General features: G+C 43.0%; 1 protein-coding gene across 1 annotated transcript in view; it reads right to left on the minus strand.

Moving 5' to 3' along the window:
* Positions 1-26227, minus strand: part of LOC123018430 (paladin-like) — a 40498-nt gene extending 14271 nt beyond the window's left edge. Inside the window, exon 1 of the mRNA XM_044420510.1 lies at positions 25718-26227. The gene's annotated coding sequence lies outside the window, so the exon portion shown is untranslated. The remainder of the gene's footprint in view (positions 1-25717) is intronic.
* Positions 26228-27589: the final 1362 nt, after the last annotated feature.

Genomic DNA, 27589 nt, shown 5'->3' on the forward strand with positions numbered 1-27589 from the left:
TGAGGCAGGTTGGGCTGAGAGTCTGTGACTGGCCCAAAGTCACCCAGTTGGCTCCATGGCTGAGCGGGGACTCGAACCCAGATCACCTGAGTCCCAGCCCCATGCTCTTAACCACTACACCACACTGGCTCTCTTTTTTGGCCGAAGCTTTTTAACCTGCTACTTCTGCTTCTGGATTCTTTGCAGGATCAAAATCTGACCCTATGCACAGGGTTCCTGCTGCCCCTTTCCAGCCAATAAACTGTATGAAAGTTAATTCAGCTCTCAAGCTGAAAGAGATTTGACACTTAGAAGGTCAGATACTGAAGATGAAACTTGAATACTTTGGCCACCTAATGAGAAGGAAGGACTCCCTGGAGAAGAGCCTAATGCTGGGAACAATAGATGGCAAAAGAAGAAGGGGACGGCAGAGAATGAGGTGGCTGGATGGAGTCACTGAGGCAGTTGGTGTGCGCTTGAGTGGACTCTGGGGGATGGTGGAGGACAGGAAGGCCTGGAGGAATGTTGTCCATGGGGTCGCGATGGGTCGGACATGACTTTGCGACTAACAACAACCATGTTATTTGTTGTTCTTTGTTCTTTAGAAAATATATTTTTGAGTTGCTCTGCTAATTTACAATAAACCTTAAGAATAATAAAATGCCACAGTTCCAAACAAAACTAAAACTAAAACTAAAACAGCAAAAATAATCAGAACTTTCTTTTATAGAATTGGGTAGTACTTGCATGCAACTTCGGATGCAACTTCGCAGCTAGCAACAAGTGTTTGTGCCGATTGTCCAGTCTTTCCAGGTATGCCCATACACGGCCACCAGGAGATATGATCAAAGATTTTTGGATGAGATAGGGAAGGAAAAAAGGACGCAGGCAGCCCTCCTCCCACATATCCGTACCCAAGAATTCCACAGACTCATTCTTCAGACACATGCAAAATTGAACAGTAGGCATTTTTACATGAAATACCTCTGAGCATTAACTAGGAACAATGTTTCTCTGTGGGGAGGGGATGGAGAATTTGCGCGGGCATGGTCGATCTGCTGATCTTCGTGTCCATTCATGAGCAGCTGGGAAGCCAAATATAAGAGCCTGTCACTCTCACATTGCTCAGAAATGTAGCACCAACTACCAGCTGTTTTAAGATCAATGCGCTGGGCTGGAGAGACTGGACATTTAGCTGGGCTCCTTTGCTGCATAAAGCTGCTTCTTTCATTCGGGGAAGCTCCCGCACAGCCAGTCTAACTTGCTAGGCTGCCTTTATATAGAAATGTCTGGACCCCATTTCAGTGAAGATGGCAAATTGGCACACAAAGCATGCGCCGAAGAGTCCTCCAGTAGACAAGAGAATGAATGCGGCGCATTAACATTTGTATAGGAGAAGGGACAGCTATTCTCTGTCCTCTCTGAGAAGGACAAAGGCGCACACTCTCTCCCAACATTTCACTGGAGGCAAAACACTGGAATGATGTGTAAAATTTGCACTGGGAAAGGATGATCCCAGCAGAAAAAAAAAGAGTGGGGAGAGGAAGAAAAAAATCTCTCTTCCTGCCCCCCCTTGCCTCACAATGCCAGGCAGGCCTGCAAAAGTTGTGGCTGAGTCATACAAAGAGAAAAGCAGTACACACAAACCACAGAAACTTGAACTGCAATATAAAAAGGTCAGACAAACACCTACAACGGTTGCTGGAAAAATTATACAGAATTGTGTAATAAAATATGTAAAATTAATTATAGCAGAATGGGACAAAGTATACTGCATGCTGGCCAGACATTTCCGCAAAATAACTAAAATATAAAATTACTCCGTAACAATAGATAGGGAGGATGGTATAGTCTCCTCCAGAGACAAAATGGATTTGGTATTTATTGGTGGTTTCTTTCCATAAGTAGCTGACAGGAGTGAAAAAAACACCCAAAGAGAGTCTGCTAGGGGTGTACAATCAAAAGAAAATTTACAGTTTATTCAGGCGTACAGGAAATACATGTGGCATGTAGGCAGTCTTGGAAGGGACTGCAGAGATGGAGTCTATACAAGATGCTTTTGGTTTCTTACACCATTTGGAGGAGGGCTGAGGGTTCCCCTGGCGATCACTACACAGTATCCTAGAGGCACATTAGAATAAAACAAAAGGGATGGGATTAAGCCAACACAAAGAGAGGAACCTTCAGAAAAGGCAGACATTAGCATGTCTAAAGTGCCCCTCCCAAAGGAAGGACCATTAGCATTTCTAAGGAAACAAGATTAGTAACATGGATTCCTGCTCAGATCAGGAATCCAATCTTAAGTTTAAAGATGTTTTCACAGTGTTAGGCTTTTAACATCCATATTATGGAAAAGCTTTTCCTCACTTTTCCTTAAATAGTCATCACTGAATTTTTATATAACTCCAGATACATTTTCCCATTTTTGTTTGCTACATGAAAGCCTGCAACACCTGTGTTCTACCAAGCCAAAAAGTAATCCATCAAATATCACATGAAGTGCCTAATTGCCACACATCAAAGTACTCAAAAATGGAGCAGGCTCATAAAACTCATTGAAAATTCCTACCATACCTGGAGGAAGTGGCAGCCGCAAAACGGGTATGCCATAGGCACAGAGCAGGGAAGAGTAACTTGTAGTCCAGCAGAACGTGTTGCCATCCAACTGGCCTCCGCTTTCTTCACTAGATAAGCTGGCTAGAGCCAATGGGACTTGGAAGCCAAAACCCCTGGAAAGGCACAATTTGCCCACCCCATGACTTGGCACAATGCACTGCAAGACGCTGTTGATGGTGAGGAGGCAAGAAACTCTTTATTGCCAAGTAAAGCAGACTTTTGAGCAGAAGCAGTTGGGGCTCGACGCTATGGTCTCACAACATCGTCTGAGAAACGGCAGAATTTTCTCAAGTCTCAACACCTCCACCTCAGTGCTCAGACTCCAAAGGCCAAGCTCCTGCCTCAGCCCGCCCCACACAGCTGGCATGAAAACAACTGTGCTGGGTGCCCCCCACAAGTTCATCACTGGGCCACAGAGGGGGAATGATGGGGGCTCAGGAAGGGAGGAACCTGGAGTTGCAAACTCGTCAGTTCTGATCGGCACTGCAGGCTCCTCCTCTGTCCCTCAGCAGCTCCAAGCATTCATTGCTGCTGCTGCTGCTGCTGCTCACACCTTGTGCTAGATGCTCATAAGCCTCCAACTTGAGAGGCTTACAAGCATCTGCCATGAGAGCAAAGGGGTTGCATCCTTTGTCAATCCTTTGTAGGCCGTGCTCCAACCTAAAAGTATTTCTTCATTAACACAGTCACCCTACAAAGATTACTACCAGCTTGTGTAACAGCCACTAACATAGATTATAATTTATAAAACAAAGTTAGACGAACGTATCAAGGATACCTGCAATTGCCAGCACCTATAGAACTTTTAATTTTTCAAGGTTCTCTGGCTATCAGATGCTGGAAGATTTTCAACAGGGACCAGATACTTAATGCCATTGATGCACAACAACAAGGAACATTTGTCACGTGCAAATAGAATCACATGTTGCTTAATATTTGATTAAATGAATATGGCCACCATCAGCAAATATCTCCTAAGTGGATTACAGATCAAGATAAGAAAATTGCATGTTAAAAATATAAAACATGGCCATTAAAACCATTTTAAAATGCAAAATAAAAACTCTAAGAGGGAAAGAACAGAAAATAAATGCCACCTCAAATGTTGAGAAAGAAAAGATTAAAATGGCAAGAGCCCAAGGCATGTTTAAGAGGCTTGGGTGAATGAAAAGGTAGTTCCCTGGTGCCAGAAGGCCATAAAGAAGATGCCAAGAAAGGCTTTTTGGGGAAGCGATTCTAGCCTTCCACAATGGAGGTGCCAGAACTGAGAAGACCTCATTACCACTTCCCTTCATTCTGTGGGAACACCTGGAGCAAGGCCTCTAAAGAGCATCCTAAGGTTTGAAAAGTTGCTCTTTCAGGTACTCTGATGTTCTACATTCTCAGGAATCTTTTACATACTATATTATTATATTCCTTACCCACAGCAGACAATAGCATGGGACAAAGTAAACCTGTTCTTTGAAGAATCAAAATCTCTGCATCTAGAAATTGCATCTAAACCAAATTGCACATTTAAAAAAACCCCTTGGATTTTGTGGCCTATACCGGTCTACATATATTATTATTATTCTGTGAACAAAATATTGCATAGTAAACATATAGAACAGACAGACCAGGAAGTTTTCTCTATGTATTAGGGGCTAGAAACCTGTGCAATTAAAAAGAAAAAGAAAACGCATTCACTCTACTTCTACATGCCTTTTGCAGGGTTCCTAGTCACACATCAAAACATCACACTCATGCAGCAGGAATCAATTTTGTGACTATTTTGTGCCAGTCTTTGTGGAGTAGCAATATCTTTTCTAACCTGCTATTCTTCGTACTTTGAAATACTAAATGGGATCCTATCTTTTTTTTCCAGAGAAAGCAACACATTACTAAACTAAGAGAGGGAGGCAGGCATACAGTCCAAACGTTTAGCTCTTCTACATGAATGCTGGGACAGCAAACAAAAAAGGGGAAGCTGCAAGCCGAGCAGCAGAATGAGTGGAAACAAAGGCTAAAAGAGAGGGGAGTTTCACAACTGAGTGAGCAAAGAGACAACTTCTTTCAAGAATGGCCAATTTCCCCCCTTAAAAAAAGAAGGAAAAATCCACAGAAATAACACCATCCTCTTTCACATCACTGTGCCATTTGATTCCTGATTCTTACTCTCCCAGTCCATCCTTAATCTGTTTTCTTTCTTTTTTAAAGGAAAAGGGCTCTCAGATTGCAAAATATCAGCTACAACCACAACTGCTGAATCAGCAGTTGCCTCCATTCTCATTTGAGAGCAGACATGTTTGTTTCTCCCCTGACCACATCTCAACAGCATTACAGTTCGGCTGCAACATTAACAAGGGACAGCAATTTAATGAAGCCAAGCTCTGCCAGACAGAGATGTGAGGTTGACACAGGGCTGCGTGTCCCTTTGTGTGATTCTCAGTCAGGCGCTCGCACTGCAGAGCTCACTCCCAGAAGCTCCAAGGGTCATTTTTGTGCAGTGTGCTGATTCATCAGAATTTACAGCATGGATTTCCTTTGAGGTATGAGCACTCGTGGCTGGAGAATCAAATAAAGAGAGAGAGGTTTAAGAATACTATGGCAACATGCACTGTAGACATCTACCTCATTTCCCATTAGGTTGGCCTCATTTTTTAAAGATAAACATAGATGAGAAGAATTTTTAAAAAATAAGTCATTGCAATAAGATACTGCAGTGTCGACTGGCACAAATTACTTTTTAGAAGGAGAGGCCTGCAGTGTTCTTATTCTTGACAGACTGGAACACATTCCCCATGTGTGACTATCAGATCCTGGGTATCAAACAACAGGGACTAGATTCCATCATCCTTCCCTGTTTCTACATTTCACAGAACTATTGTCAGACAGAGTATAGGTGTGATTCCCATCACCGCCAAAACGTTTTTTTCTCCTACACCAGAATAAAAGGCCCTGTTTGGTCCAGCCAGATGCCCAGGCGTTGTTCAGCTTCATTATACACGCAATTAAGAGTTCAGATGCTCCCATGTCCGCGCCCTGTAGTCCTCTGCACATGGAGCTTGCTCCCCTCTTTGGACCCTTCTTCTCATCAACGTAAGAACTGCAGTGGTGACATGGCGCAGGGATTTGGGGGGGGGAGCACTGTGTCCAATCCCAAATCATGCCATTAGGGGGGGGGGGGGGGCGGGTTTCCAGTTAATTCCCATATTGCAGCTGGGGAGGGAGGAATTAACTCTCCCCTTTCCAACATGATACGATACTACTTCCAAGAGGAGGAGGGGGAGGAGTTTCACCTTTGAAAGGCAGAACTTTTTTTTTTAAATGGTTTAGAATCATTTTGGGCAGATGAAAATTAACAGAAGAATGTATTGCTTTTGAGATTTCCTGGATAAGAAGTTAATCGGTTAGTTTTGCCTCGGCATTAAGCGATGGGACGGCATATAAAAACTCCAAATAAATAAATAAAATGTAAATGACATGCTCGTAATCATTTCTAAATTTCATATATATGCAGATATATCTGCATTATGCAGAGTTATGTCCTATGCCCCTGGGCTCTAAAGCTTTTATGTGCCAAGCAATGCCCCAGTACCAAAGGCGAGTACTAGATCAGAGTCCTGGACTGGGTCTTCAAGATCAGGGTTCTAGTCCTCACTGAAACTCATTAGCAACTTTGGTGTAGACACAGATTCTCAGTTTAACTTACATCACCAGGTTATTGTTGTGACGGTACAAAGGAGAGGAGGAGATCCTTGTAAGATGCTTTGGGTGACTTGCAAGTAGAAGGTAAAGTATAAATGAAATAATAAATAGACATACCAGCTAGGAATCTGGAGGGTCATTTTTTAATTATGAGTACTAGTAGCCACTGAGAGACCAATCCTCCATGATACTGCCTAATCCTTTCTTAAAACCACCTAGTGGAGTGAATTCCATCACTGTGAGAAGTACTTCCTTTTCGTGCAGGGTCTTCAAGCAATTTCCTAGGTGATGGAACGACATCTCTTTCCACATTCGTCCTTCACAGTTTTGATAATGTAGCTGCTTGACACTTCTTTTAAAAAGCCTATATTTAAAACAAACTCTGAGAGCCCCAGTTCTGAAGTTCAACTGAAAGTAGACTTTCAAGATTTCCAGACCCAGTTTTAAAAGTTCTGAATCTTGGCCCTCTTTAAGCCTGACCACCAAGTTCCATTTCAGAGATGCTCTTCCACACTCTTCTAGCAGGGTATAGAGCTGAAGGCAAACAGGGCAAAGCCAAAAAATACCATCCTATTTAGCTTAAAGCTCTTAGTGCCAGAACTTAAAAAGCTAAGAGAGCCTTTGCAACCTTTTAGAACTGGGGTGGGGGGCAAAATGCAAAAAGCCAGGAACTGGCAAAGAACTGGTGGTTGATGGAAAGGAGCAGGATAAGGAGAAACGGGATGTTGCTCCAGAGAGCCACCTTGGGACCACACAGAGACCATATTTGCTCTTTGTGCCTGAGGTGTTGCTGTTAGTTGCAAAGAGCATCTAACCCATCGGGACCCCATGGACAACATTCCTCCAGGCCTTCCTGTCCTCCACCATCCCCCGGAGCCCACCTAAGTTCACACCAACTGCTTCAGCGACTCCATCTAGCCCCCTCATCCTCTGCCGTCCCCTCCTTCTTTTGCCATCTATTGTTCCCAGCATTAGTCTCTTCTCCAGGGAGTCCTTCCCTCTCATTAGGTGGCCAAAGGATTTGAGTTTCATCTTCAGGATCTGGCCTTCTAAAGAGCAGTCAGGGTTGATCTCCTCTAGGACTGACCAATTTGATCGCCTTGCGGTTCAAGGGACTCGCAGGAGTCTCCTCCAGCACCACAATTCAAAGGCCTGAATTCTTCGGTGCTCAGCCTTCCTTATGGTCCAGCTTTCACAGCCATACATTGCAACTGGGAAAACCATAGCCTTGCTATACGCACTTTTGTCGGCAGGATGATGTCTCTGCTTTTTACTATACTGTCTAGATTTGCCATAGCTTTCCCATCCTTTAAGTGACGTGCTTAAATCTGTACCACGACAATATTTCCACTTTTCATTAGTGATTGCTTATCAAATGTGGCAATGCAAATGCAGATACAGACTTTAAAGGACACAGTAAGCAGGGAACAAGACAGGTGGATTCCGGAGTGCTGACAAAAAGGCTGTGATAGAAGGCATATAAGACAGGCTGGCCAAATCCAAGACTAGCTGCAAGGAAAAGAAACGTAATGCCACAGGCATAAGAGGCATTTCACAGGCATCAGACTGATGTGAATTAGTTGTGCACACTCCAAAGTTTTGATTTCTCTCAGTTGAGGTCCTTCACCATGAACAAATCCCGTGAGAACAGGTCATTGATAGGCAATCCCTTGCTATGGGTGACAAAGCATTTTCCTTCTGTACAGATAGCCAATTGCTGCTTTCACCCAGAAAGAAGAAATACCATTCCATCACAGTTCCTATTTCAGCATTTCCACAGAAATGTGCAAAGCTGGCCTCTGAAAAGGCTGAAAGACAGAGAGATGGGCATACTCCAAAACCAAACACGGTCCGCATTTGCTTTCCCCAGTCCTGCCAACACAATAGCAGCAATGTTGTTCCCTGCCAGTTCCTCACATGGGAGTATAATTCCTTTCCCTGAGTTGTCCTGTGCCACAGTTATTCACACATCTTGACTTTGCATTCCACCAAAGGAGGGACCTTGGCTACGAATCAAAGACAAACCTAACAATGGGCTAAATATAGAAAGTGTGTCTAAGAGGGAGGAGAAAGAAGGCCACAGCTGCAGGATACATCTGTCCAGGACAGCCCTCATTAGACGGAAGGATCCCCTCACCTTTCTTTCTTAGTGAGAAGAATCAATGCCAAAAAAATAAATAAAAATAAAAATCCAAGTCATAACATTGAAAAGCTTCGTACGCCTGCTAAGCTAGGCAGCATCTTGAAAATTCTTCTGGTCCATCATTTTATATCCATCCCTTATCACTTCACATGCAGAGTACCAGCTCTTACATTCCTTCCCATCAGCTATCAAGGGGAAAAGCACACAGCCAAGCAGAGGCTTGTCCCATGCAAACATTTCCAAGACAAGGGCAATTCCTAGAATTAAAGCCATACTTTGGAAAACCAGTATACAGTAACAGCTGGAATAATGAACTTGGTTAAATTCTTTGATCAACCATGAAATCCTTCAGTAGCCTATGTAAGTTCCAATCCTTTACCTTTATTTCCTACAAACTTACTATCACTCAGGAACAGAGACCAAGAGTTTGCGCATTTATAAAGAAATCCAAGCTAAATGATCAGGAAATTATGTGAATCTCCTCTTGATATACCATAGACTATAACTATGTAGATGTGTAAATTCTCCCTCCAGTGAACACAAGGCTTCATACAACAGTTTATAAGACAAAATGCATAAATTGTTTGCTTGTTCAAGAGTGGGATTTTGAAAGTCTGTAAGTCACATTGTTATTAAAGCATACAGTATAGACCATTCAAACAAACAAAGCATACAAAAATGTGAGGTCTCATCTATAATCTACAGTAGTACAGTCCAGAGGATGAGGAGGGGACAAGAGAATTCAATTTGAATCACCCTATGTCAGACATCCCCAACCTTGTATCCTGCAAATATTTGGACTTCAACTCCAATCTGCCCCAGCCAGCAAACCCAATGGTCAGAAATGCTGCAACTTGTAAAAACTCACCCAGGAAGTGGAGGCCTCACCCAGAGCAAGGCTAGCCAATTTAAAGTGGGGAAGAGGGTAGTTGCAGCACCTTGTTAATACAGTCCACTCCGGCAGGCCAAATTCAAACAGGAAAGAGAAAAGTCTTTGGGATGAAGACATTTCCGCCCTTAAACACACTGTGCAAATTCAGAACAACATCTGTTTGTGATCTAAGCCATGGGAGAAAATGGGATAACAGCAAAAGGCAGTGAGAAGGGAAATGTTATTGTGGAAGAAAGCAGCAGCAAGTGGTTTAGAGAACAGGGAAGGAAATGACTTCACTACGCAGGTTGTCCTCTGGCATTTCCCAGTACATCCCATAAGTTCCTTTCCAAGGCCTCTGTCAAAAGATAACAGCATCTTAAAAGTGTACAGCGCATCCTCTTTTCAACAGGGAGGACTGTGAGGAAACTTTATCGCTGTCATTTCAGCCAACAGCCTGAACAACTTGGCAGGAACAGATGTCTATAAGATGTCTGTCTATAGGACAAGACCAGCAGTGAATTTTGCACAACACGGGGGTGGAGAAACATGGGTATTTTTAAAAGACAGCTTTGGGTTGCTGCATGTAGAAATTAATATTTCTAGAAAATTTACACGCCATGGAAGGGTGGGCAAAATGGGGAATAAGTTCTTCCTGGTTGTATGGTTTTAACATATGCTCTTAATTCTTAATTTTTGCAAGTTGGAAAACCTGGGGGAAAACTGGATTTGAAAACAGAAATCATCAGCATTGCAGCCAGCAAAAGGAAGATGTCCAAGCTTTAAAACAGTATATAAATGTCAATATTACCATGTGGAAACAGATGAAATCCACATTTTTAGGGAACAGCAGGGACGCACCTCTGTAAAGCAATTAAAAAGTAGCAAAAAGGTTCAATATTTCAGTTACACTTTAGATAATTCTCAAACTCTTCATCACCATAGGCAGCAAAGCCACAATCCTATGCACATTCATATGGGAAAATCAGTGAGATTCTGAATAAAAATTCTGTGTTTTCTTATATAACTGCATCCCAGTAACTCTGCTATATCTAAGAGATATGAAGAAATGTGAAACAGTTGCAACATTTCATCAGAGTGCTTTAGGTTGCATTTCACACAATGTCCTCAAATTTTAAGCCTGGCCTCCATTTTTAATTTTTCTGTTTCAGGCCTCCTTTGGACCCACCCCCTTTTGTCTTTGTCTGTTTATTCTCTAGGACTCCACACATTTTTGCATATGTATTGTGGGGTTAATTTTAATCTAAATTTTACATCAAGATAAGCAAAACTCTGTAACAGGGAATTAATACTATGACTTGTATAAAATATACAAAGTAAGGTTACAAATTTTGTGAATGCTTATATGGAACTAAACTCCATGGAACACCAGAGAACTTCCTTCTGAGTTAAGTCGGACCATAAGAAAATTTTCTAGGACACCCATTTTGACACTGTTTAGTCTGCTTTTGCTAGTTATAGGGAAAGACAAGGAGCATTTCAGAATGGACTCGGGCCTCACACCCTACTCCACTTCAGAGATTATACCATTTTATGACCTACCACAGATTTACAGAACTATTTTCCCTAGCTGTAAGATTCTCTCATCCTCTCCCTGTACATATGCACGTGCAAATATATATTGAGGATGTGAGTATAATGTATATGTATACATGTGTATACATGTATGTGGCTGCTTGCAGAAAGAGGACTGCTAGTACTACTACTAAACCGAAGGCATTTTGCAGCTATTCTGTCTCTTCTTCCTTAACGGATCCTCTGCAGTACAGGAAAATATGGAAGAAGCAATGGGGTTCACACAAGAGTTAGTAGATACCCCATAAAATTTTGTGAGTGTGGCACAGTGACTGTACTGTAATTGCCCTGCCTGGAAGCACCCTTTATATAGACAAGGACAGAAAAAGCATTAAAAATTCCAAGCTCTGCATCTCAGAGCACTACATTTGAGTGTGGTTTGCCTTTTAAAAGGTCAGTGCTTTAATCTAAATTCATTGAAATTGAATTATGGCATGTGTGTTAGAATGAACAGTTAGTATAAATATTCTGCATTTCTCTAGTTTCTGCATGATTGCGTTTTTTATACAATTTTTGTAGTTCATTATATTTACTCCTTTTTTAATCTGACAGTCATGGGAAAGGAAAAAAGGGGTTATGCAGGATACTGAAGTCACATCTCCCAATCCCTGGAAACTGTCTTCCTTAACAATACATTAAAATGATTACACCATCCAAATATCTACTAGTTACACTATACTTAACAGATTTTACATGATAAAAAACAAAGACATTTTAAAGTTAATTAACTGGCACACTGGCCTCTTTAGTTTCAAATGCATTATCCAATTCGGAAAGCATACTTTTGTGACTGTAAGAGCCAGAAATCTTTTCACAGTTTGTGCGTGTTTAAAAAATCAAGTTCCCAGAAAGCTGGAATTGTGGATTTAGTACCAGTTGCCCTGTTTCCTTGGCATAATCACAGTTTGGGTAAACACACACATGTGCTTTCCATGCATGAAGTATTTGCATAAAGCTGCAACTTAAGTCAAAGCATGTGAATGCATCACATAAAAGGGCAGCAAAGGATAAAAACATGCTTTAGTCTGGATGCCAGCCATGTGGATATCTTCCCTAATAGAGAGTTTTTCCTGTGGTGCAGCATTTGACCAACACGGCACCAAAAATGGCCACCTGAGCCTAGGAGCTGTTGCCGGTTAGGACACACAGTAATAGGCTAGGACATGTAGGGCTTATCCAGTGGGCTTATCCACACATCAGAACCAGCCACTGCAGATTAATTACCCTAGAGCAGACCACCAAAGTGCCTGGATTCACACAACTGGACAACCCACAACAACTGTTGAGTGAGGCTTGCATATTCAAAATGGGAGGTCACTCAGCAGTCCCATAGCGGCCTGAGGTAAACACAGTCAACATCAAGACAATTAATTGCACCCTGCCATAATGAACTATACAGGCTACTGTAACACCATCATAGCGTACAGCTTCTCCTTTCTTGATGCTCCAAACTGTGCCTGATTAAAAGGCAAATGTTACAGCTGTGGTAGAGAGACAAACTCATTACGATCACTCATCTACCTGGTCAAATGTCAGCATGTTCTCTCCTACTAGTAAAAGTGATTCTCTTGCACACCAAACGAAACTATGACGAAACTCTAAGAAAAGGAAGATAGCGAGCAGAAGTAAAACAGCCCGTCCCTTATCAAGGCTGTACAGAATATTAGGTAAGTAGTTATTGGAGAGAAGGTGGGGAAAGGCTCCTTCCACCTTCCTGTTTTTTTTCCCTTCAAGCCAGGCAGCAGCATTTGCTAGCTGTTTAGTTAAGTCAGATCTGTGCCAAGAGACACATCCTGTTCAGCAGGAGAGGCACTTTGTAATGTGCAAACACCTCTCTGTCAGTTCTTACTGTGTGCCTGGAATATTTGTTACTGCAGCATTTCGGGAGGCATCAAATAAGTCCTACAACAAGTATTCCAATGGAAGGAAATTTTTCATGCATACGATAGGCTTAAGATTCTGCAAGCCTTGTGCAGAGAGGCCCATTCTCAGGCAATTGTGGTGACTTCAGGGAAACTAGTTCTGAGCAACTGTGCTGAAGGGTAAATCTGATGACACATTCAAGACAAGCAAAGGCTGGTTTGCACATGCATGCAGAGCACCCAGTTACTCACTGCTGAGTATGCAAATCGTCCCTGCTGAGGGCCAAAAGACAGATATTGCTTGACTATAAATCTGCATCTAGCCCTGTGTCTGTCCATTTTTATTGCAGACTAGGCACAAGCACCCCAGGCCTGATGTGAAAAGCTCTCTGCCACCCCAAACCCTAGGATGCTAATCTGGATTGAGAAAGAACGGCTAGACACAGATTTTAAATAATATCAGTTTTGGCTACGAGAAACATCATGCTTGAAGGGACAGGAAGATGCTTGTAGTTACTATCTGTCTATTCATTCAAGGTCTTCACCTGATGCTGCAATAATCCATTGGCAGAGTCATGCTGATGATCTAGGCTGTTTGTAAAATTTTTGATAGTGCAATGCTATAAACCAAGCAGAACTGCCACAAACACAGCTGGATTTCTGCACTCCTTACCATTGCAGGATCAAAGCGCTAGGAACATAAGGAGTTTTGCCACGGTGCCACGTTTATAGTCAGCCAAGCCCTTTCTACACATTACAGTTATTTGCACTACGTATCAATGGCAGGGCAGGATGAGCCTGACTGTGGGGTCTGGAGGAGAGCACACCCCCATTCGTGTTGGTCCAAGCATGAAGCAGCCTTCTTACTGCAATGCCACAGGGATGCCTTGTCCCAGGCAATACTTGTCCAGTTGCAAACCACAATCTCAAGCAGGCAACCCACACGGATGGAAAGCTCAACCCATTTACTCTCCAACATAGTTAAAACTGGGAAGGGAGCAACAGCCGTTCCAGCAAATCAGTTTCATTTATACCCCACCATTACCCCATGGAATTCAAGGAAGCATGCGCAGAATTCCTAGATAATCTTCCATCTAGGCACTGACCAGATACAGACCTAGCTGGCTGCAGCAACGTCGCTTTACAATGTGCATGTAAGGTCACACACTACAAACAGAACACAGCCAGGGGCCTCAAGCATTTGGCTCACTTGAACAGAAAAAAATGGTCAAGCAACACAAACTGTATGCTTGCCTGTGCATCAGACAGCACAGAGAATAAACAAGATCTCTCCCTCTCTCAGGCACAGAGTATATCAGCGGCACCATGCATTCAAGCTCCCTTGGAGGCAGCGACCACTTCAGACCAAGGCGCATCAAGTAGAGTCATGAATAATTTCCCTCCCCGTCCCCCCTTTTTCCTTTCTCGCAATCCAAAGTGGTACAGTCCAGGATGGTTTTGCCACACAAGGAAACTGTCTCTACAGACTGAGCCTATACACTTTAAATCAGCGGAAAGCAAAGAGAACGACTGTGCTATTTCAGTGCCTGGTCTGTGCTATTTCAGTGCCTGGCCACGCTTCAAAACAATGTTCCCAGCACTTACCATGCATGCCTATTATGGTGCGAGGTCCCCAGCCTTACCAGGAAAACCACATCTTTCACCAAAATTGCCCAAAAGATATGGCAAAATAGATTTTCAGGTGTGGGGAATGTGTGGCCCACCAGATATTCTTGAATTGACACTTCTATAACCCTAGCCAGCATAGATAACGGTGAGGGATAATGGGAACGGTAGTGCTGCAACATCTGGAGTGTCACGCCTTGCCCATCTCTGAGCTTTGCAATGAAATTCTCACACATAATTGATGCACCAGAAGCCAATCCTGCCATTCATTTGGGGGCGGAGGGGGTGTCTTCCACCCCCTTCTTACTTCTTAACAATCCTGTTATGTTATGATGTTTTGTTGTTGGTGGTGCTGTTGTTGTTGTTGTTTTTAAAAATGCTGTAATTTCAAAAATATTATTTCCTAAATTTCATCGAAGAACAGGTGACTAGAAGCTGGTGAGTAAACGATCAGGATCTCTTGTTAAATGTTCAGATACTGGAACTAAATGGGATCAAAGGACTGTTGAAGGTAAACCTTTCACCTGGTGAAAACTGAGCCTGTCCCCTCAAGGAACTGCTTACTTCTGACAGCAGCAAATCAGCTAGTAATTAGACAAATCCCTTATCCTTCTGCAAGGCAAAAGCATCTTCTTTGCACAAAAGCTCAATATCCACTATTTAGGAAGCACACATTAAACCAGGGTGTGCAACCTGTGATCCTCTATATGTTTTGGCCTACAATCTCCATCAACTCTAGCCAGGCAGCCAGCAGCATGGGACAGCAGGAAATGCAAGCAAAAGCATCTGGAGAGCTGCTGCATTGAATTTTAGAAAACCCATTTTACTATGCCATAAATTTACTCAAATCACACACAAAGGTAAATTTGCACACCTACTACACAGAAAAGGGCCTGCTCGGATGTTACTTATCAGGCTGATTATTTCCATGGCTTAAAAACTTAGCAGCTGTATAGCTACTCAAAACTAGATCATTTCTTCCTATAAAGCAGATTAGGGAACTTAACTGAAGCAGCTACCCATATATGATATATATATCCCATAATGATTATTTCAGTACTAGGTGCCACAGAGTAAGAATGGTCAAGCAAAGAGTATAAACAACATCTGTTTTCAATGTGAAAGAACATGGTAGAAACTAGACAAAACAGATATGGTTTTCACCAAAGATATGCTAAGGAAGAGCTGCTTGCCAAAAACCAAGGAATCTGCATGCATTAAGAAGTCAGATTAAATTTCTTTCCCCTGAAATTTATTATTGTTATGAACACTGCAACACAAGTATTTAGCCAAAAGGTGCTTTAAAGCCTCAAATTCCAGTAGCTTCTCCAAGCACCCATTAAAATATTGCTCTGAAAAACAGCCTATTGCAGCCATCTAAAAAGTGACTAATGGTCTGGCCCTAAAACTTGCCTGGGGACAATTTAAAGCATTTAAGGGTATTATCCTATGCATGTTAGAAAGAACAAAGTTCTACAACACCCGGCATTCCCAGCAAGAGGTTTTTCTGTCTAAACATGCATGGGATGGTGCCCCACATGGCAATTGCAAAGCTAAACCATCCCCTTTAAGAAAGAGCAAGATATGAAAGAGCAAGAGAGCAAAGCGAGAGGCGCTAACATCATTATTATTATTATCATTATTATTATTACATTTCTATGCCGCCCCTTGCTGAAGCCTCAGGGCGGCTTACAACACAATAAAATACATTGAAATACAATAGAACATAATAAATTACCACTAAATACAAAAATAAAAAAAAATACACTGAGATACAAACATAATACTATAAAATTAAAATTAACAGTATAAAATAAGTAAATAAAGAATATAGGAGGAGAAAAGAGAAGGAAGAAGAAGTTGCCCTGGCCAGATCATATAACATGCGTACAGCATGTCATTTCCGGAAATATGAAGGCGGATGGGTGGTGTGGATTCTAAGTTGTCTGTCTCAAAAAATCAATAAGGACTGAAGTACCACTTTTTCAAGTAGGAGTTTTCCACCAAGATGAGATCTGTGGAGTTGGGGCCCATAGTCATTATGCACTGTCAAGTCATCTCCAACATAAGGTGATCCAATGAATGAAAACCCTTCAAAATGTCATGTCTGTGACATCTCCAGCCAGCTTTTCCAGGTTCAAGGCTGTGGATTCCTTTATAAATTCAATCCGTCTCATATTCGGTCTTCCCGTTCATATTCTGCTTTTGACTTTCCTCAACATAACTATCTTGTCCAGTGAGTCTTTCTCACTGAGGTGTTCAAAGCAGTTTTGTCAGTTCTGCTTCTCAGGAAAGCTCTGGCTTGATTTGATATAGGGCCCACTTGTTTGTCTTCCTGACAGTCAAGGATATTCACAATGCTCTCCTCCATTACTGTGTTTCAAACTTATCCATTTTCATCCTGTCAGCTTTCTTCTCTGTCCATAAGGTGACTGGTAATACAATAGTCTGGATGATCCTGACCTTGGTCTCCAGTGAAACACCTTTGCACTGAATAATCTTTTGTAGTTCTTTCATCACTGTGCTTCCAAGTCTGTCGTCTTCAGATTTCTTGGCTTTCAGCCTGCATTTGAATTGATGACTCAGCTAAGGTATGTGACATCTTTCACAATTGCAATTCCTTTGTTATTAACAATAAAGTTAATTCTGACACAGACATGGTTTTTGTAGAGGAGAAACTCTAGGTTTCTGCCAAAGTATATAATGGCATCAGAGCGCCATGAACAGCAAATAAGTAGGTGGTTGGAGCAGGAACCAGCTTGTGGAGGGGTGGCTGGGTTCTGGCTTATTTTATTCTATAAAGTTTCATATATATTAATGGTGCTGCATAAAAAATGTTAAAACAGCTATCTATATCTGATTAAGGTTGCCATGATTATACTTCATGGCATTCAGAGGCCTTTCAAATATGGATGCCAAGAAAGGAAAGAGAAAGTCGAAATAAGATACAACATAAAAAGCAAACAATGAGAGTTTTGACCCAGAATCAGAGAACACGCCCACGTAAAAAGAAAGGAAAAATGCCATATATCATTAGGATAATATGAAACACTAGTGTATGTAAGCTTTGGCTCAGGGAAAGCACACAACATACAAAAGGACATATATTTGGAAACCCAACACTATGATTTTTGTTCTATTCATAGTAAAACCACCACTTCTCCTACCAATTAGAGAATCTTGAAAGTAACATGTTTACAAAGCACTAGTAAATTTTCCGTACTACTGCAGCGGAAAGAGATGAGGGACAACAGTTCTATCAGTGATGGTTCAACAAATCACATTTCTTCACATCAAACAAAAATGTTTTTCCTCTTTCCTAAAATGGTATAATCTCTGAAGTGAACATTTTAAAAAAACAACAAACCAGAATAAAGCTTCTACCTGCATATTAGCATATGCATCATATGAGATTGTAGACCTGAACAAGAGGAACATTCCACAGATGACCTTTGGTATTTTAGGGCATGAGACTTAAGACATCTCTACTGCTGTTGTTTCAGAGCAGGACAGCAGCAACAAAAGCAGTCACCCATTTTGCAAAACAGACTCTGTGGCTAACCCAGAAAAGCAACTTGCTCATTATCAAAATGCACTTATCCACAGAGGCTGTTCTTAGCAGAGGCCAAAAGAAAGACAAGGATTCTAGCAATCATCCAGATAAATTGACCAAATTCAGCATTGCATGCACATAAGTAAAGTGGGACGAGGTCCTCTCACTATATAGCCAGATATAAAGACCAGATACATGAATGTTGGAATTTGAGGATGGGAAAGAACTTGCTCACTTCTAGCCAGACTGGCTATTGTCTGGGAAAAGAAAGGGAGGCAGGGAGTTTTTCACCTAATGGGAAACATTCCATCATTCACACAGGTAGACAACCTTGCACTCTCCAAACATTGGACTGCAACTCCAGTTGGCCCCAGTCAGCCAGCATGGCCATTAATCAGCGAAATAGGAATTGTAGTCCAAAAATCTGGAGGGTACTGGAATGCTTACCTGTGACCTAAAAACTATTTGTTTCTGCAGCACAATATGAAGGACTCCTGTCTTCTGAATATGGTGCATGATGGACCAGATGTAAGTCAGTTAGAGAGCTGGTATGTTGATGACCTTTCCTTGCAAGAGAAGATATCAAATATATAACTTCTGGGTGTCTCTACCCTTCCAGTTTTCGTTCCTGTACCGAACTTTGGGATTATTTTTGCCATTTGGATAAACAGTCTTTACAGCCTTGGAACAGCCTTCCCCAATCTCAGATCTGAATTTGTTCAACTGCAACTCCTCTCTTTCCCAGCTTGGGAAAGGTTGGGTTAGAGGAACCTACCTTCTTAGGTTCCAGGAGCTTCAAATCTAAGAGAACTGGGCAAGAGGGAATAAGGTCAAGACTCGCAACATTTTGTGAGCTGGCAACCACATGCCCAAGGGTGGACAGGAAGTACATTTCCAGATGTTTTGGTCTTTAGCTGCCAGCATTCTTAACCATTGCCCTTGTTGCCAAGGACTTCTAGCAGATGAAGTCCCACACTGCTGGAGATGTACTTACTGCCTGCCCCTGGAATTAGAAAGCAGTCTTGTGAGTCTCCTGTAAGGCCCACACCTTCTTTTCCATTATGCCTCTCAACCACTTTCCCACAGAAGCCATGAACTGAGGTTTTGGCAGACTTCTCCCCTTATGCACCTCCTGCTTATGCCTTCTGCCTCGGCTCACATGAAGGTACATTCAGGCGAGGTATTTAAATAAGAGAAGGTCTCTGCTGAAGCATCCATCACAATTCACTCATGGGAGAAGGTTCAAGAAAATGTTCCCTCTGAAGTCTTGATTTGTGAGGGAGAGGGCCAAGTAGACAACGCCAGCACTCCTAGCTCTTCACCTTAAAATATAACCTCTACTTTTCAGAACTGTCAACTAGCAATATGCTGTCCATTTATGTAATGGCATTCTCTTCAACTTTATTTACCATTTTGGTTATTTACTTCTATAGACCTTTTGGGGCCAATAATCCATTTTTTCTTCTATGTGAAGAGTACCCTATTTTTCCCTCTATAAGACAGCCCCATGTATAGGATGCCCCCCACTTTTCTTACAGATCTCTGAGCGAGCAAGCTGCTGCCTCCCCACCCATGTGCGCCTTCCGCCTCGCTGCGCCAGTCTCCCCACTGAGTGCACCCGCAATCGCACCACTCTCCTCCCAGCGCACCCACGAGTGCGCCTCTCCTCCCCTCCCGAGCGCACCTGCCACCGCCTGTTGAAAAAGTTTGAGGACCCCTAGGCTACACGCTCTCTGCAGCTGACATCAGTTACATAAGGCTCATGATTGGAGGAAACCTGTTATCCTGTTTCTGCAATCGGAAGTTGAAGTTTCGCTAGTGAGGCTAGTCTGCAGAGATAAGCTATTGGCAGTTTCGCAACCACGGTTCTCCTCTCAGCTCCCTCCCCCCAGTGTATAAGACGCCCCTCTATTTTTAGGTAAATATTTTAAAGAAAAAGTATTGTCTTATACATGCAAAAATAAGGTAAATTTTTCAATTAGGGCTGAACTGAGGAGATCACAAAGACTCAGATCAAAATGGTATTTCCTTATCTCCTACCTAACACCTACAATTCTGCATTAAGGCTGTAATTTTGATTCTCAAAATTCTGCGTTTTTACTCTTCTTACACTTCTTTAATAGTATTTTGTTGTTATTCACCAGTTTGGAAATTCACCAGTATCCTTAGCATAGAAAGAATTGTATGTCTTCTAATACCCATGCAAGTGGGTTAGCATTTGCTGTTAACCAATCATGCCTTATAGCAGCAGGGCAATTATAGCGGGGGCAGAATTCCTCTTCTGAGAAGATCCTGAAGGCTGTATGGGGAAATAATAACAAAAGCAGGAAAACCACCCAAGAATCAATGGGCTGGGCCATCTGGGGAACCCCACAGGGCTGTGATGCTCCCTCGGGTCTGTTTTGCACCTCTGTCCTAGCGTAATTGCATCTGAACAATAGCACATCTGAGCAGCACGTTTTCACTCCAAGCCTAGAATGTAGGAACAGCTTTGCTGAGCTGGGCCAAAAAGATCCATCCAGTCCAGCATCCTGTTCTCAACAATGGCCACATAGGTGATGCTGTGATCACACGCAGGGACCCCTCCTTGCTCCCAGCCTCCAGTATTCAAATCAACATAGGGGCAGTCCTGCTGGATTAGACCAAAGGACCATGCAGTCTAGTATCTGTTTCCTGGAATATTCAACCAGATGGCAATTGGAAGCCCACAGTAAATACTTGCAATGACGCCCTCCCTTTCATGTCTCTGCATATGGAAGATTTGTCTATTTGCCATGGCTAAGAGCAGTTGTTTGGCTTATTCACCATTCATTATATTATCCTTTAGAAAAGCCATCTAAGCTGGCAGCCATTGTCCTGTGGTACTGAAGTCCACAAGTTAAAGTTCAATTTCCTTAAGTATGCACCAGAATTTATTTAACCAAGATAATACATGCGCTGTTTTGATAATGTATTTATTTCTCTGGTTTAATAAATTCAAGACACATACTTAATTCAAAATCAGTTATTATAAAACACTTCCTTAATATTAAACTAAAATGGGGGGAAAACATTAGAAATCTTTTTACATGCAGCCTATGCTGTAATCTTCAGTCTGTTTACTTTAAAGAAGCAAATTTCAGTGGATGCGAAACAAAATGGAGGGATTTGATGATATGCCAGCCTTGTTATAAGATATGTACCATATTATACAAGGAATTAGGACTATCCTGAAGGTTTGAGTCACAACATCCAGGACAAAAGTAGCACTTTCGTAGGCAGCAAATGCCCGATCCCCTCAAGAACCTGACCATGTTTTCCTCTTCGTATCTAGTCAGCAGTAAGACTCCCTGAGCTTAATGGGACTTACTCCCAGGTAAGTTTATACAGTATCGCTACCCTAGTCGTAATTTTTCCTAGCTGTTTGCAGCTCTATTTCCTCTACTCAATGTTGCTTTGGTGCCATTTTTAGAGCTTCCTTGTTCAAGTGACCCTTCTCAAACCACGATCACAAAGGGAGCATGATGGAGTTACATGACGATCCCAGTTGGCTGGGTGGCGGTGACACCATGTTGACGGGTGTCGGGCAGGGGAGAAAACACAACCCCACCACCAAAGCAAGAGGGAAGCACTTCCCGTCTCAGCACCACACTTGGCAGTCAGATTGCAGCCCTTTCCACACCAGTGCAGCAAAACAGGGAGAGTCAGCCCCGTTTCCTGAGCCACGGGCATGTGTTTCCTCTCGGTAAAGCTGGCCCTTCAGAGCACTGGCACAGAGCGCAAAGAAGGGTTTGCACGTAGATGCCATCCACCTACTCACCGCCCAAGCAAGATGCTTTACAGCTCAGATATACTACAGCTGGTTTAAATGATCTTCACTTTTAAAACAATGATTAGTTGTCATTTACCAACTGGAATGAGCATGTTTAGCACAGGTTACCTCAGTCTGTTTCAGCACTCTCCTAAATTGCTGAAAACAAGACAGTCACAGACAGTAAGGTCTCTGGACATGCCACCTTTCTGCTACTTAACAAAAGTTCTCTGACAGTCCTGGCAGGTGCAAGACAAAGACCACTCTACCCAGGCAGCTGGCAACGCTTCCTCTGACAGAGGCACTTGTGTTGGACTCAGTGCCCACAGTAGTTTAGTTTTAGGATCCTGCTAACATCCAGGGCTTAATCTGAGCCAGGCTGCAGCATTGACACATCCACTGCAGTGCCAAGGCTCAGCTCAAGTCCATATGAACCAATAAAAGTGTTCCTAAGCATGCCCTAAGAGAGGGCTTCTCTTAGCACAGACACACCACCATGCAAGTCCAAATGTTGGGGGATAAGGCTTGCAAAGAAGATTACCCAACTTCTAGGAAAGCCCAGCTTGCAACCTCTCCTTTCCAAACAGCACATTTTGCAAGTGTCCAAAAAAAAAAAAAAAAAAAAAATCAACCCATGAAGCACTGCTCCCTAAGCAAAACATCTGCCTGGCTCCTTATAGAAGTAAACTAGGAATGGGGAACTTCTGTTTCTCTGCCTGTTTTGGCTGCCAGATCCCCTCACCCCTCACCATTGGCTTTGCCAGCTGGGGCTGAAGGGAGACAAAAGCAAAAACATCTGGAGGGTCACATTGTTGAAATAAGATGATTTCTTCAGCGCAGGAGCCAGACCCTCCCTGTGGCCCACTCCCGCCATGCAACTATTGAGAGGAGGGAGAGAGAAAGAGGGCGTTCCCTCAGGCAGAAACCAGCCATGCTGTTTCCTCATTTGCATCCCCATTCTCTGAAGGACGTTCTTGAAAAGCCTATCATGGAACCTAGGAAGCTACCTTAGCTCAGACCCTTGGTCCATCTAGCCCTGCACTGTTCACACAGGGAGCAGCTCTGCAGGGGTTCACCCAAGAGTTTCTCCAGTCCTACCTGGAAATGCCAGGGACTGAACTTCAGACCTTCCACATAGCATAAAGCCCAGAAGCTCTCACACTGAGCTGCACACCTGCCACTTTAAAAAACATATTCTTGCGTTTCCAACTTGGTGTGAAGAAGGAGGGGCCAGTGAGGCATTTGGAAATCCCAGAAAAAATGTTGCACACAAGAGAATGGAGCAATGGTGGTCAGTTGAGTTGCATGTGTGGCTTTTAAGCAGACAATTCAGACAAGAAAAGCATCTAAACCTCCAGCTCTAAATCCCGGAATAAAAAGCAGTTGTACCTCTCAGACACTATGGAGGAGATGCTGAATGATCAGTATCTTTGGAACATATCACGCTGCATATGTTCCAAAGCCCTTGCAGAATTAGGTTCTCATTTACACCAAACTAACTAGGCAGACCCACCACATACACAAAGAGGGTTCCATGCTGCATGTTATGTCTGCAATTGTTACTCATTTGCTACAGACTTCGCAGAGGTTTGCCCTTGAGACACCAAGACAGAACAAACATATTACATGAAGATTGGGTATCACAGTCCTGGGCTGCTAGATCGTCCCAGGACAGTCCTAAGAAAAAAATCCATCTCAGCATCGTTTGAAAGAGGAACCGTATATGCCAGTGCATTTCTACACTGCATGTGCAGACATGCACACCCTCCTTCTCCTGACACATTCTACCAACTTACATGATTTACACATTTATTGTGAAACAGACTTCCATGGGCTAGAGCCCATTTGGCACATGCATGGCGTGGGCTGTTGCCCTAAACAGAGACAGACAACTTGTTACTTCCGACTTGTTATCCTTGTGGACGCACACAACAATGTGTTAGGAGAGGCCATCATGGCGACAGGCATGGATGAAGGGGTCAAAGTGGTGGCCAAAACCAGTTCCCTGGTGATGTGATGGTGAAGAGTCTCACGATTCACCCTGAAAGTACCTTCAGGACCAAAATCAGATCTGTAGGAATTGCAAGAACTGGAGCACCTGACCTTGCCTCCACCCCAGACCAGCCATGCTTTGCTGGGATCTGATGCTTGCCTGTTCCTGGCTCTCCCTTAAGCTCCTGACCTGTCAGGCATTCTGGGTAACTGACCCTCACTTGTTCCTGTCTTTTCTGGTCCTACCGTATCATGCCAAGATCTCCTTCCATCTCCATCACCCCCGGACTTGGTGTTCCAGCCACAGACACCAAGTGCCTATGCCCTGGACCTGCCTACACCCTGGACCTGACACTCGCACCCCCTTCAAAAACACACACACACACACACACACACACACTGATTTCTCTACCCTTTCTTGGTATGCTTGGATGGGAAGATTTCTGTGCATTCCTCCCTTTCCTGCTGGCTCTGGGGAAAGTACCAATACAGCTGGGCAGGGAGAGAGACATGATTTTGCTGGGAAGGAGCAACAGAGCAGCAGGTTTGCAAGGAGGAATTCAGGAGCTCATGCACACACAGCAAGCTGCAATCAAAGCCTCCACTCCTCATCTACCAAGCCTCACAAAATTCTTTGCTGGTTTTATGACAACAATCTATTACAGAGATCCCTCATCTTTTGTTATGAACTATGGTTACAGCAACAAAAATTTACTACTACTATACTCCAACTCTGTGTTCAAATCAGTCTGAAACCTAAAACCCAAGATCTCAGACATGGTCCCCATGCAAAGCCAGATGTCTTGTTCTTCTCCATGTTAACAGTACAATCCAATGGGACTTTAGTACCAGGAAAAAGGATATAGGGTTGAAGTACAAATCCATTCCTTAAAATATTTAGCAACTTGTTACATAAGGTATTGTCTTCCATCCCTTTGACTACAAACCTAAAACATTTTGCCTCTGTGGTAGACATTGGCTTTCTTTCTTTTTCCTTAACTACAGGAAGATGTTTTGAGAACCATCAGGCTTGTAGCAAGCAGGAGGCAGAAAAGGCTTGGGACACAGGCCAAAGGAACTTACTGCATGGGAATCTTCCATCTCTGGCAAAAGAAGAAGGCTTTGATTCTACACACACTTGGAAATGTGTTCTGTTGACATCAGATCACTTCCAAGTCAGCATGCTTAAGTTTATGGTGCAAATCTACCCTAAAAACACTCAGAAGTAGCAAGCGGATAATGCATCTTTTCTATGACCCAAAAAATCCAAATCACAACAGTTAGATTCCCAGCTTTAAACAAAGGAAACCAAACAGCTATCCCTCTTGACTACAGAGAGAATAATTTTCCAGGCCACAAGAAGTACAAAATGTAGGTACCCATCCAGTCAGGTAACAACTTTTTAAAAATCTATGTCACACATTGAAAAATCTCGAGTATATAAATGTTAGGCTTTTTTGAAGGGCTATCTCCTATTATTCCACTTCTCAGCATATCATTTCATTTCCAGACAAGTAACTGTACTTCCCCGAAACAGATAATATTCAGGGATCAGTCAGAATGTGAAAAGTTATGTCAGTATCATCTAGCAAAAAATGTGCACATAAAATTGCCGTCTTCCTGCAACAATATATTTCCCCAGTGGCTCTTTTGATGTGTCACAAAAGACATGCATGGGCACTTAAAGACAACAAGCAACATCTAAGAGTACAAAACCAGAGAAACCTGCCACATAATCCGAAGCATGGCAACAAAACATACCCTGCTTGAACACTTCCAAAAATCCTTCCAAAAATGACCACAGAAATGAAAGCCAAGAAGGCTGGAGTGGAGGGGGGAAATTACCCTAATCAAAGGTGGCAAGCAAGATGTCTCTCTCCTAGAGCAATGCGAGAAACTCCCCTCGTCTATTTCAAAGGGAAAGCAGTGCAGGGTTCAGAAGCAAAGATAACAGGGGGGTGGGGGGGTGGGAGGGGAGGAATCAATGGAATGGGGAAGGTACCTGATTCTGAACAGCAGGGGAGAGCATCCAGTATCCTCTCCAGGGCCCTGAAGGACGAGAAATTAAAAACCTCAGGGCTTCAACACGTGTCCTCCAACTTCGTGCCTCGCTTCCCTCTGAAGATCCTCAGGACATCCCGCCGAGGAATCGCTGCTAGGCTTGCAGCGGCGAAGCGGTTAAAGCCATCTTGGGGTGGGGAGAGCGCGCGATCGATGGAGGAGCCGGCAGCCGAACCCAAGACTGTAGCACTTTGTTTCCGCGAGATCAAACCCGAGCGATTGCCAATGAAAACAGGAGCAGCCGAGCGACGGGAGCTCGCGCTCTCCGAGCAGAGCAGCCTCGACTGTCTGCGCGCCGGAGGATGTGGGGGTGGCCTTTTGGCGAGAGGGCCAGCTCAGTGGGGTTCTCTGCCAATGGAAAGCTTGGGATTCCTGGAACCAGCAGCCACACGCACCAGGCACTGCGGGCCGTCAGGACTGCAGAGGCAAGAAGAGGCTTCCTGCGGATGAAGCGGGAGCGGAAAGGAATGTCTGAACCCCACCACACCTTCCAGAAATGCTGCTCTTGCAGTAACTCGTGCTTCCTTGATGTTGCCGGCCGTCATCTTCTGCTTTCTGTGTTTGTTCTGGCGGGGGGGGGGGGCCGGGGGGCAGAGAGGCTGCCAACCAAAATTGGAACAAAGGCGAATAGAAGTGGCCGCGAAATCCAAGGACTCCATTCCTAGTTTTCTGATCTGCTGCAACACTCCCAAAGTAATTTCTAAATTCATTCATCTTTCCTACCAGGAGCCAACATTTGACAGGCAGCCCCTGGCATATACTCATACAAGATAGCATCATTATAAGCCTTCATGGGTTGGGTTTACTAGAATTGTATTTTGATGTTTATCGTTTTATGTTTTATGATGCATTAGCAGTCTCAAGCATTTAGACAGTAATAAAAGCTACCCTCATTTTTAAGGCTGCTAACACTAAAAACTCCATGCATATTCAAGTGCATTTGCTTGCATGCATTTGGAACATCCCTGCCAGAAAATTATCTACTATTTTTGCAATCTCCCTACTGTTGAAGTTTAGACTATAAATTCCCTGAAGAAAGAACTATCTTTCTTGCTATACAACCTTGTAAGGCAACATAAACATTCAGTTTCTTTTGAAAACAAACCACTCTCCTACATAAGTAATGAAGTCTGTTTCCCTACCATGTCAACATACTTTCAGTAATTTTTTGCTTCAAAAAATATTATATTGCATTTTATCATTGAGTCATACTATTAGATGACTGGCAAAATGCTGGCTCATTTATTCCCCAAGTGGAAACTGCAGAGGTAGCATATGAATGACATCCTTAAGTCTCCTACTGTGTGACCCTCAGAGGAACATCTCTTCAGAGAGGAGATGCACTCATTCATTCTTCCTGTTACCTGAAAGCACAAGTCAGCTGTGCATCTTATTACTTCTTGAACACACAATGCAATTTCTCCCTCCTTGGGCCTCTCTGCCAAAGTACAGGTAATTTGGCCCCACCTCCAAGCAAGAGAAGTAAAGTGAACACTGAAAAATTAGTTGTCCATGAATTAGCATAAAATATGCACCTTAGGCTTAGCTCTTAGGCTCAACCTCTCTTTTTTCCAATAGTGATTCATAAACACCATGAGCCTGACCTATTATGCAAATACTAGGCAAATACTCCCCAGAGAGGTCCGCCTCTTTCCAGCGCCAGGTAAAAACCTTTTTATTTAAACCCCATTTTAATAGTAATAATAATCTCACACAGTTGCATTTTCTTTTTCTTCTTTCTTTCCTTCTTTTCTTTTTTAGTAATGAATTGCTGCTTATGCTATGTTATTATTGAATGTTTTAATTGTATTTT

This window comes from Varanus komodoensis, unplaced genomic scaffold (assembly GCF_004798865.1).
Source record: "Varanus komodoensis strain SLA01 unplaced genomic scaffold, ASM479886v1 scaffold11, whole genome shotgun sequence".
In the NCBI taxonomy this organism is placed as follows: Eukaryota; Metazoa; Chordata; class Lepidosauria; order Squamata; family Varanidae; genus Varanus; species Varanus komodoensis.